Consider the following 10,238-nt stretch of genomic DNA (forward strand, 5'->3'; position numbering starts at 1 on the left):
TCAGAAAAAGAAGAAGAATCCACAGAAGCATAAATGAAGTTGCTACTAACAAATTCTTGATCTAACTTGTTAGTAATTTTATCCAACAGTGGTTGTGTATTATGACAATCACTTTGAACCATATCTGCAAGTATAGACATGAAATATAAAATGATGATATATTAGTTTGTAACTTGGATTGAATTACCAAAAACTTGGAATACAACTTGGATTGTTACCTTTGTTGTTAATGTTGGTTTTGTGCAAAATTGGACCATTGGTGATTTTAATTGAATTACCAACAATTCCATATCCAATGGAGGTAGAACCATGAATTTCTTTACATGAAATGCTAGTAAATATTAGTAATACAAAAACTATTAAAGGAATTGAAATAAAGATAAAATAATATTAGATTTATCAGGCATGATAATACTTTTTTCTGCAATCTTCTGATTCCTAATAACTTTCCTTCTTGTTCGTGCATTCTTATAATTAAGTTGGTCAATGTCTGCAAAATTAAATAAAAATGTATCCACTTTAAAATACAAAGATTACATTTAATATAAAGATGAATGAGACATTGTGCATTTCCATTTCATTGTTGGGAATTTCAATGAAATTTAAATTCAGTGAACAAACTTACCACGACATGTCAACTCCAACAATGGCTTTCTATTTGAAGATTGAATTGCTTGATCATGCAGTTTTCTATCTTCACTGACAGTAAAGGAGTTGTTGATAGTTGAATTTGGGGTAATATTTTCATTCCATACTGCGAAAATGGTTCAAAAATAAGAAGAGAGCATAATAGATAAAGTTCACTTGAAATAAAATTGTTAAACAATGTAATCCAAACTGTTAAACTTTAGCAGTAAAAGCAATCTAAGTATGCAATCCAAGTAATAAATTAATTGCATCTGTTGCATTTTTTTTTTATGAATACCTAAAAAAATATTAAGAACACAACTTATCTGTAAGAGATGTATTCAGTAACAATGAAAAAATTCTACAGTGTCACTGAATGGACAATGATTACAACAGTTTGTATTGAATGAAAAAATCATTACCAAAATCTGTATAATGAGAAAAAGGTGTAGTATTTCCAGAACAAAATGCTTCAGTGTGAATGGATTTGTCCTGATTGGTATCTACAGTGAAGAAAACAAAATAAAAAACTGTGTTGGTAAATGTACATCTGAATGTTTATGTTATTCTATTGGAGATAAGTAAATGTATTTATTGGCAAGAAGTTTTAAGAACAAATGAAATGAGAAAAAAAATTTATTTTACTTGAGGAGTTCATCATCATATTTGAAATCTTTGTTGACACAATGCTCTTCCTTTTTCTTCTTGCATTTGTTGATAGATTTGCAGCCATTTGTTTATGTTTGCTTATGCATACACTTGATGTTATGCATACACTTGCTGTTATGTTTCCAAAAGTTTATACATACACTTATTGTTTTGTTTGTTTACACATTGAAGAGAAGTTCAATAAAATAAACATTTTGTTGGATGATGTGTTGAATATAAAGGGACATAGTCAGTTTTTCACGCTGAATATTCCTAAGGTAGATAATGTAAGTACAATCTTTTTATTAAAAAAGAACAACCAAGTCACTAATATGGAAACTGTACCTTTTGATCAATATCTGGAACAATGTACCTTTTGATATGCAATGTCCAAATTCATGATTTGCAGACACTGATATGATTATGTTGAGACTTTGCATATGTGCTATAATACCTTTTTGGACCAACACATAAGTACTATGCTTGATAATAGTCAACCATGAAAGTAGAAATTTGTTTCTACATTTAGTTTACCATGAAACTAATGAAAATAATTTTTAAAAAATGAGGTCAAAGAAAAAGAATAACAGTTCAATGTAATTTTAATTGTCCTTTGATAAAAAAATGAATACACGTGTGTTTGAGAGTAACAATAAAATTTATTTTATTGCATTGTTTTTATAAAACAAATAATATTATGTGATAGTATTACAATACAAAGATAACAGAATTATAATGTTAGTAATATTTACAACTTCAATCTTGTGTTAAATTTTTTGATAAAGAATTAAATTTTTAAATAATTGAATATACTTTGTATTCTTTGTATAAAATTAATATTAAAATAAATCTTTGTTCTAATGATGATTTTTTAAGAAATATATATAAAAGTAATACATAATTATAATACATAATTTGAAACATGAAAATAAGTAAAATCAAAGTAAGTAAAATATTAAAGTTGACCAAAATTAACATACTTTTAGATATAACTTCTACTTATTAGAAGCAACAAAATTACCATTCAAAACTTGCTTGAAAGTGAAAACAAAACCATAAATACCATCTAAAGTAAATAAAAAAAAAGTAAAAAATTAAAAGCTAAATTCTTTTTTGACATAGACTTTTATCTTCTTCTTTCTCATTTGGTTGTGAGCTGCAAACACAATAACATCTCCTTCTTTCAACCGATTGAATATGCACAAGTCCTTCCATCCCTTCCCAATCTTAGTTGACTTCTTAGGTGAATTACGCACCAAAAGCTTACACACAATGCATGTGTTGGTCGATCCCTGCAATTCCAACCTCTTGAAACTACATTTCCGAACATAAGCTGCAAAGTCAGTTGGTAGGTCCTGAAAAAAAAAATAAACAGTTAAATAAATAAAAACGTATATGAACAGAATAGCATATAAAAAACAATATAAAAGCACATTGTTCACCAGATGGCTAGCTTGGCTTTGAGATTTTGTCAATTTCACCCTAAAAAGATGTTTTGTTCGCAATCGATGTATGTTTGTGAGAAATTTGGTCGCAGTTGATATTGCAGTCATGTCGGAGAATACAGTAATCTGGAATGTTGAGTTTCCAACAAATCTGAATAAGATTTGATGGATATGCTGCAATTTATAAAAAACTCTTAGGCTAGACCAACCATCAGTCAGCAATGGATTATTGACATCCATATTAAAAGTTAACCGATGGCGATTTCCTTTAATATCTTCTAACTGCCAAAAATATCTTCCAACTGCCAAACCGGTCCTAATTCTTTAGGAAACAAAGCAACAAACATACGATCAACATGACCGACATACGATCAACATGACCGACATACGATCAACATGACCGACATACGATCAACATGACCGACATACGATCAACATGACCGACATACGATCAACATGACCGACATACGATCAACATGACCGACATACGATCAACATGACCGACATACGATCAACATGACCGAACTCCTAAAATTCCAGTGATCAACAAACAAAAAACAGGGTCAATAAAATTTGAAAAAATAATTGTAATAAACTGAATGTAAATAAATATTAAATTGATCATGAAAGAAAGACAGAGAATAAATAAAATTTAATCCAAAATAATAAGATATACAGCATGTGTCATGTAAACAATAAGATTTTATGGATTATTAAAGAAATGTAAGAGTGAGTACTACAAAAAGTGAGATCGGAGGGTTCGTGAAAGGGACTGGTTCGTGGTGTGTGCATAGCACTGCCTGACGAGAGTGTGGCAGCAGTGTGAGTGAGTGTGAGGAGAGCACGAAACCAATAATTGAATTTAAAATAACCAATAATATAGAAAATATGGTCAAATCTAACTATTTAATGAAAAAACCACAAATTTCACCTACATCCTTCTCAACTAAGGATTTTACATTACTCACAAATGGTTTCCCTCAACTTCCTTATGCTTTCGATTTATTGACTTCCTTCTTAAGCTTTTCTACTTATTGATGACTGTCGTTTACGTTTGCTAGCTATTTCACCAATGCACTATCCTACGCTATGGACCTTGGATCCAAAACCTAAATCAAATTGAAATCAAGATTTCTAAACTCATTCAATTAATGTGGTAGAACAGCGACTCACATAACACCAAACAAATTAGCTACATCCAAAATCAAAATAAGTAATCGCATTTACGTAGGAGAACCATATGAGAAATCAAATAAAAGTTAACCCTAAACGACGACAAGGTAAAGCTGTACGGATATTTCAGAAGTCGCAACAAATTTAGAATAATATATAAGTGAACTTTTCCTTTTCAAGGAAAACATGATTTTCAAGTACAAAAACTTAAAAATAAAAAAAAAAGACATTTAAATATTTTGTTATATAACAAATATTAAAATAAGATCGGTACCTGTCGATTTTAATCAAGGAAATCACAGTAGAGACCAGAAGGAAGCATATCAAAGCCAGTTTTTCAGAGGCTTCCATTAGATCGAATCTTTAAAAAAAAGAAAATCACAGAAAGAAATTAATTTAGAAAGAAAAAGAAAGGAGATATTGAAATTATAGATGAAGACTGAAGAGATACCTGATAGTCTCAAGCGGCTAGGTTAAAAAGTGAGAAAGTTTGGGTTCTAACTTTTCAGTAAGTGTGAGAAGTGGAGGCATGTGATGAATTTAAAGAGAGGAAGGATAGTGTGTGTAAAACATTCTTCTGCGGAAAATTAATTTAAAGTATGTATGTAAATAATATTATAGACAGCAGATAACTAAATTTTAAGTTTTTTTATTTTATTTTAAACATATTTAGTTAAAATTATTATTAAAACAAATTATATCATTAAATTTTAAATTTTCATAAATTGTATAATTTTAAGAGAAATTTAATAAACTTACTTTTATTTTATTAAGTATTAAAAAAAATTATTTAAACTTTTATCATGAATTAAAATAACATATACATTTATTAATTCTGTAGCATCCTAATGTTCAAAATTTAAATAATAAAAAAATATAAAATCTTAACTATTTTTTTTTTCGACCTGATTATTGATTTTTATTTTATTATTTAACTTAAAAAATTAAACACTAATATTTTTAGGAAAGTAATTAAAATTTTATAGATTTGTTTTTATTCTTTTTTCTAAATTGATAATAATATTATGTTTAAGGTAAAAGGCACTATTAAATATTTTATATAATAAATTTTTAATTAAAAATTAATTCTATAATAAATTTAACTTAATAAATGTTTTTTATTTTTTTTATAAACACTAAACTGATTCTTATTCATGATAAAAGTAAAAAATAGGCTTAAATATTCTTTTGGTTCTAATTTTTGTGAGTTTTGTTTGGTTTGGTCATCATTTCTTCGAAGTGTTCAAAATGGTTCTACTTTTTGTAATTTGTGGTCAATTTGATCCTTTTTGCAAACGCTGTTTAAATCGTTAACGGGAGGTAAACAGTAACTGTCACATGTCACTCCGTGATTTATTTATTTATTTTTTATTATTATTTTTTTAAAAAAAAATTAATTTTAAAAATGTTGTCCATGTGTCAAGTCAACATTGTGACAAGTGACACTATCACATGACTTATATTCAATTTGGTCCCAATTTTCGTTAATTTTGTTCAATTTAGTCCCAGTTTTCGTTGTTTTTATTCTTTTTTCTAAATTGATAATAATATTATGTTTAAGGTAAAAGGCACTATTAAATATTTTATATAATAAATTTTTAATTAAAAATTAATTCTATAATAAATTTAACTTAATAAATGTTTTTTATTTTTTTTATAAACACTAAACTGATTCTTATTCATGATAAAAGTAAAAAATAGGCTTAAATATCCTTTTGGTCCCAATTTTTGTGAGTTTTGTTTCGTTTGGTCATCATTTCTTCGAAGTGTTCACAATGGTTCTACTTTTTGTAATTTGTGGTCAATTTGATCCTTTTTACAAACGCTGTTTAAATCGTTAACGAGAGGTGAACAGTAACTGCCACATGTCACTCCATGATTTTTTTATTTATTTTTTATTATTATTTATTTTTTAAAAAAATAATTTTAAAAGTGTTGTCTATGTGTCAAGTCAACATTATGACAAGTGACACTATCGCATGACTTATATTCAATTTGGTTCCAATTTTCGTTAATTTTGTTCAATTTAGTCCCAGTTTCGTTAATTTTGTTCAAATCAGTCCCAATTTTGCTCCTTCCCAAATTGACCAAATTTAGTTTCTATATAAATGTTGTACTGAATCATTTAAAAAATAATGAAGAATTTTCCTTCTAATATTTAAAACAACGAAGAACTTTTCCTCTAATTTTAAACTAACTTTAACCCTATTTTTTACATGTACCAAAAATCAAACATATATAATAATTTCCCTCCAACAATATAGTTAGGTTTGGTATAAAAATAATGAAAGAAATATTTAAAATAAATGTGAATTTTGATAAAAATAAATTTTTCAATATAACATTTATATAAAAAATAAATTTGATCATTTTGGATAATGTAACACCCTAGATGGATATTACTAGATAAAGCATATATCATAAAATTTCTTTTGGAATTAAAATATTATATAAAGTTCCCAAGTGCGTAAATATTTAAAACTTATCTTGCTACAGTTCAATCACGTTAATCTATCTTTATTGCACGTTCATAATAGAGAAAACCATCATAAAATTTATTACAAAATGCATGAAAATAAAATGTAGAGAAAAATCCCCCATCGTTTGCCCCGCTCTGTCACTATGCATCGAAGTTCTCACCTGGATTCACATCTGCTCCCACGTGACAAGTCACACGATCATCGCCAAACACAAACAGAAAATGTGAGTTGAGAAAGAAAAATAATACAATCAATAAAATAATAAACATTAACCCTCACCCAATCTATCTTTATAACATTACACCACAATCTCATAACCTATATGAGAAAGATTCGTTCACAACCTTGGTCCTTAGGGATTATCATGCTCCCACAAACCTATCCGCTCGTGGTCCAACTCTACGGACCTCCCCGCCCGTAGTCCAACTCTACGAACCTGCCCACTCGTAGTCCAACATGTGTGAACACCTACTATGAACCTCCATGCTCATAGTAGCCTCAAGTGTGAGCACGGAACATACGAACCTTCTCGCTCGTATCCCCACACAAGAGTACAACAGATACGGACCTCCCCGCCCGCATCAATCATGCATCTCAAATCTTCGTTACGAACCTCCCCGCTCGTAACTAATCTAACATATCCCTGACTAAGTCATCAAACCCACCCATGCAAATCCATCTGCAATGGACCCTTGCCCCTGTACTATTACCTGGCGTTGCCTAAGCGTCGGTAGGCGAAATTGTACTCTTCACTGCCTAACAGTCTTAACATGCCGTCGGGCGCCACAAGTTCTAGAATTCAAAATTTATGATTATTCTACCGTCGAGTAAATATATAAATGGATAGGTTACGAAACTAAGCCACATTAAAATATGTTAAGTGTTTTAATATCGGAAATATATTTATAAGATATATATATATATATATATATATATATATATATCAAACGATTCACGATGTTAAAAAAAATTCTATAAATATAATAATACTAAAAGTTAATTCCCTATATCTATTCAAACTCGGAAGTGTAACATACAATTATCTTATATATAAGCAAAGAAAATATTTCCGCTACTTCAAGTTTTCCCTAAAATTTCCAAACTTATAAAATATAAATAGAAATTTATTAAATGACAAACCATAATAAAGAATTTAACACGACACCAAGCCTCTCACTCTAATCATAGAACCCTTTCCCTTTATCTCAAATTCACAATTCCTAAAAAAAGACCCATCATTAACAAGAAAAAGAAAAAAAAAAAAAACACAAACCAAACCAAACAATTACCTAAAAATGTTAAACATTTCAGTTAAAATAAAATAAAATAAAAGAGACTCTGCCAATTTTCAACCTAAGTAACTTTTATATCCAACCCATTCCTATAAAAATAAAATTGACAATCTTCAAACGTCAAAACTTTGTATCATAAATATTACCTAAAAATCAAAACAGAATATCATCAATCAAGATATAAATAATATCCATATAAAGCTAGGTAATAATCTATATATGATACAATATAATAATACCCAACACGTAACTAATTTAATATACTAATATTTTATTATATCAATACTCCTTACTTTAATTTCTTCAATGTAGACATATTTCTATACATAATATATTATCATGATATCAATTGCAAACTTCCTATAATTCATACTAAATATGTAAGTACAAAATCAAAAAGGAAGCCTCTTTTACTTTTTATAATCACCGATCATCATAACCCCACTGCATCCAAACTTTATCTATAAAAAAAACTGCTTTTCATACTTGTATGACAACCCACACACGAAGACTAGTTTATATTATATATATATATAACACTATTATTATAATTGTTCACCAAAAAGAAAGCCATCATTGCCAATGAAAAACTCAACTCTAAACCTCTTGCATCCAACACACTTTTGTTACCACCACAGAAAATAAAAATAAACAAAAGAACAAAGATGCCATGTCATATGTATAATAGTAACCACTGTAAAAAAAAAAAAAAACCGTGCATGGTATATTTTCAATCAAGGCAACACTCACGACAAAAATCAAATCTTTATTTTTACCATCTAACATAGAAACGAAAAGTAATATTCTTTTATAATCCTCCCATCACAACATTTGAATCACACATCAAACCAATTCATCCTAATACTCACATAAAGGAAATAAAATAAAAGTTCAGAAACAAGGTTCATGCCATAGAAATCATGTGTCCACATCACAATTTTGCCATCCAACTTGGTCATAGGTTCAACAAACCACCAAACACAAGGAACACAAAAATACACACCAAAGAAAAGACAAACCAACAAAGATAAGCACGAAAATACAACTCCCTTTACCTGGTTTCCTAGCTTCAAACAATTTCCAATGAATTCTTCCTTATTCCCAAAGCTACCCTCCTTGCCTCCACTCCAATTCCCTGGATTGCAATTCTCAACCCTCACTTGACACACATTATGACTCTTTGTTTCCCCACTCACTCTTCTCTCTCTCCCCCAAATTCAGTTATGACTCTTTGTTTCCCCACTCACTCTTCTCTCTCTCCCCCAAATTCAGCCCAAAATAAATAATACAAATAATAAAAACAAAATTAATTTAAATTCAAGGTTTTATGACCATTACTTTTGATTACTGCACCCCAACTGCTACCTCTCTAGTTTCTCAGGGAATTTCTACAGTTTCTAGATTTTTCCATCACTTAGCAAAAATATAAAAATATAAAAAGCCTACTTACTCTAGCCAAGATTTGAACCCACAACCTTCTAATTCATCAAACACATGCACACCAACAAACCATCATATTATTCCTGTCAATTCACACATTCATACAAGGTTAATCCATGTTTCCACATTCATAATATTTTGGTAATATAAAACACAATTAAAATCACACTAATGGCACACACTAGACTTGAACCCAAGTCCTCTCAACATAACCAAGTACTCTTAACCACTTAAGCTAGCATTATTCCTTACCTAGGATTTGTCAATAAATTCTCTTAGAGTACTTTCAACCTACATTTGTTTGTAATTTATTTATTATTCTTTATTCCAATTTCCCGGATTTTAATAGAGACAAAATTGGGACTGAATTGAACAAAAATAACGAAAATTGTGACTAAATTGAACAAAATTAACGAAAATTGGGACTAAATTGAATATAAGTCACGAGATTCTGCCATGTGTCATAATGCTGACTTGATATGTAGACAACATTTTTAAAATTAAAAAAAATTAAAAATTAAAAAAAAAACCACAGAGTAACACATGATAGTTACTATTCACCTTCCGTTAACGATTTAAACAGTGTGTGAAAAAGGACCAAATTGACCATAAATTACAAAAATTAGGACCATTTTGAACATTTCAAAAAAATGTGGACCAAACGAAACAAAGCTCACGAAAATTGGGACAAAAAAGGTATTTAAGCTAAAAAATATCATGATTTACGTGTAATTAAAATGTGTATCTAAGTCATGATTTTTGTTCAATGTCTGTTTGTTTTTCTTTTAATTTATTATTTTCTTCATCATACTAGATTCTTTGTGTTTGTTTTTTTTGTTTTATTTATACAAGAATTATAAAAGATCACATTCAAACCAAATCAACAATTTGAGTTCCATATTTTTGTTGAGTTCTCAATGAAACGATTCTTACATGAAACTTGTAATGGTTTCTGAGCTTCCACTGCAACCATGTTCTCCGTTGATTTTTGATGGAAGGTTTTATTGCTGCTCTCTCAAGTGATATGCTCTTTCATCACCACCGTGGCTAGATACGTAACTCTGAAAAGGAAATGATTAAAAGGAAGATTACTGCAAAAATCTTGTGTATTCACGCACTCAATTTTTCTACAT

General features: G+C 29.0%; 2 long non-coding RNA genes across 2 annotated transcripts; both read right to left on the reverse strand.

Annotated features, from left to right (window-relative positions):
- Window positions 1-224: 224 nt before the first annotated feature.
- Window positions 225-1,881, reverse strand: LOC114165705. The gene is made up of 3 exons (XR_003599759.1): window positions 1,050-1,881; window positions 626-754; window positions 225-490 (listed from the first exon to the last, which is right to left on the reverse strand). It is a non-coding gene; the product is annotated as an uncharacterized LOC114165705 (long non-coding RNA).
- Window positions 1,882-2,226: 345 nt separating this feature from the next.
- LOC114166251 lies at window positions 2,227-4,445 on the reverse strand. The gene is made up of 4 exons (XR_003599883.1): window positions 4,345-4,445; window positions 4,168-4,254; window positions 2,718-3,248; window positions 2,227-2,630 (listed from the first exon to the last, which is right to left on the reverse strand). It is a non-coding gene; the product is annotated as an uncharacterized LOC114166251 (long non-coding RNA).
- Window positions 4,446-10,238: the final 5,793 nt, after the last annotated feature.

Source organism: Vigna unguiculata, chromosome 10 (genome assembly GCF_004118075.2).
Source record: "Vigna unguiculata cultivar IT97K-499-35 chromosome 10, ASM411807v1, whole genome shotgun sequence".
NCBI lineage: Eukaryota > Viridiplantae > Streptophyta > Magnoliopsida > Fabales > Fabaceae > Vigna > Vigna unguiculata.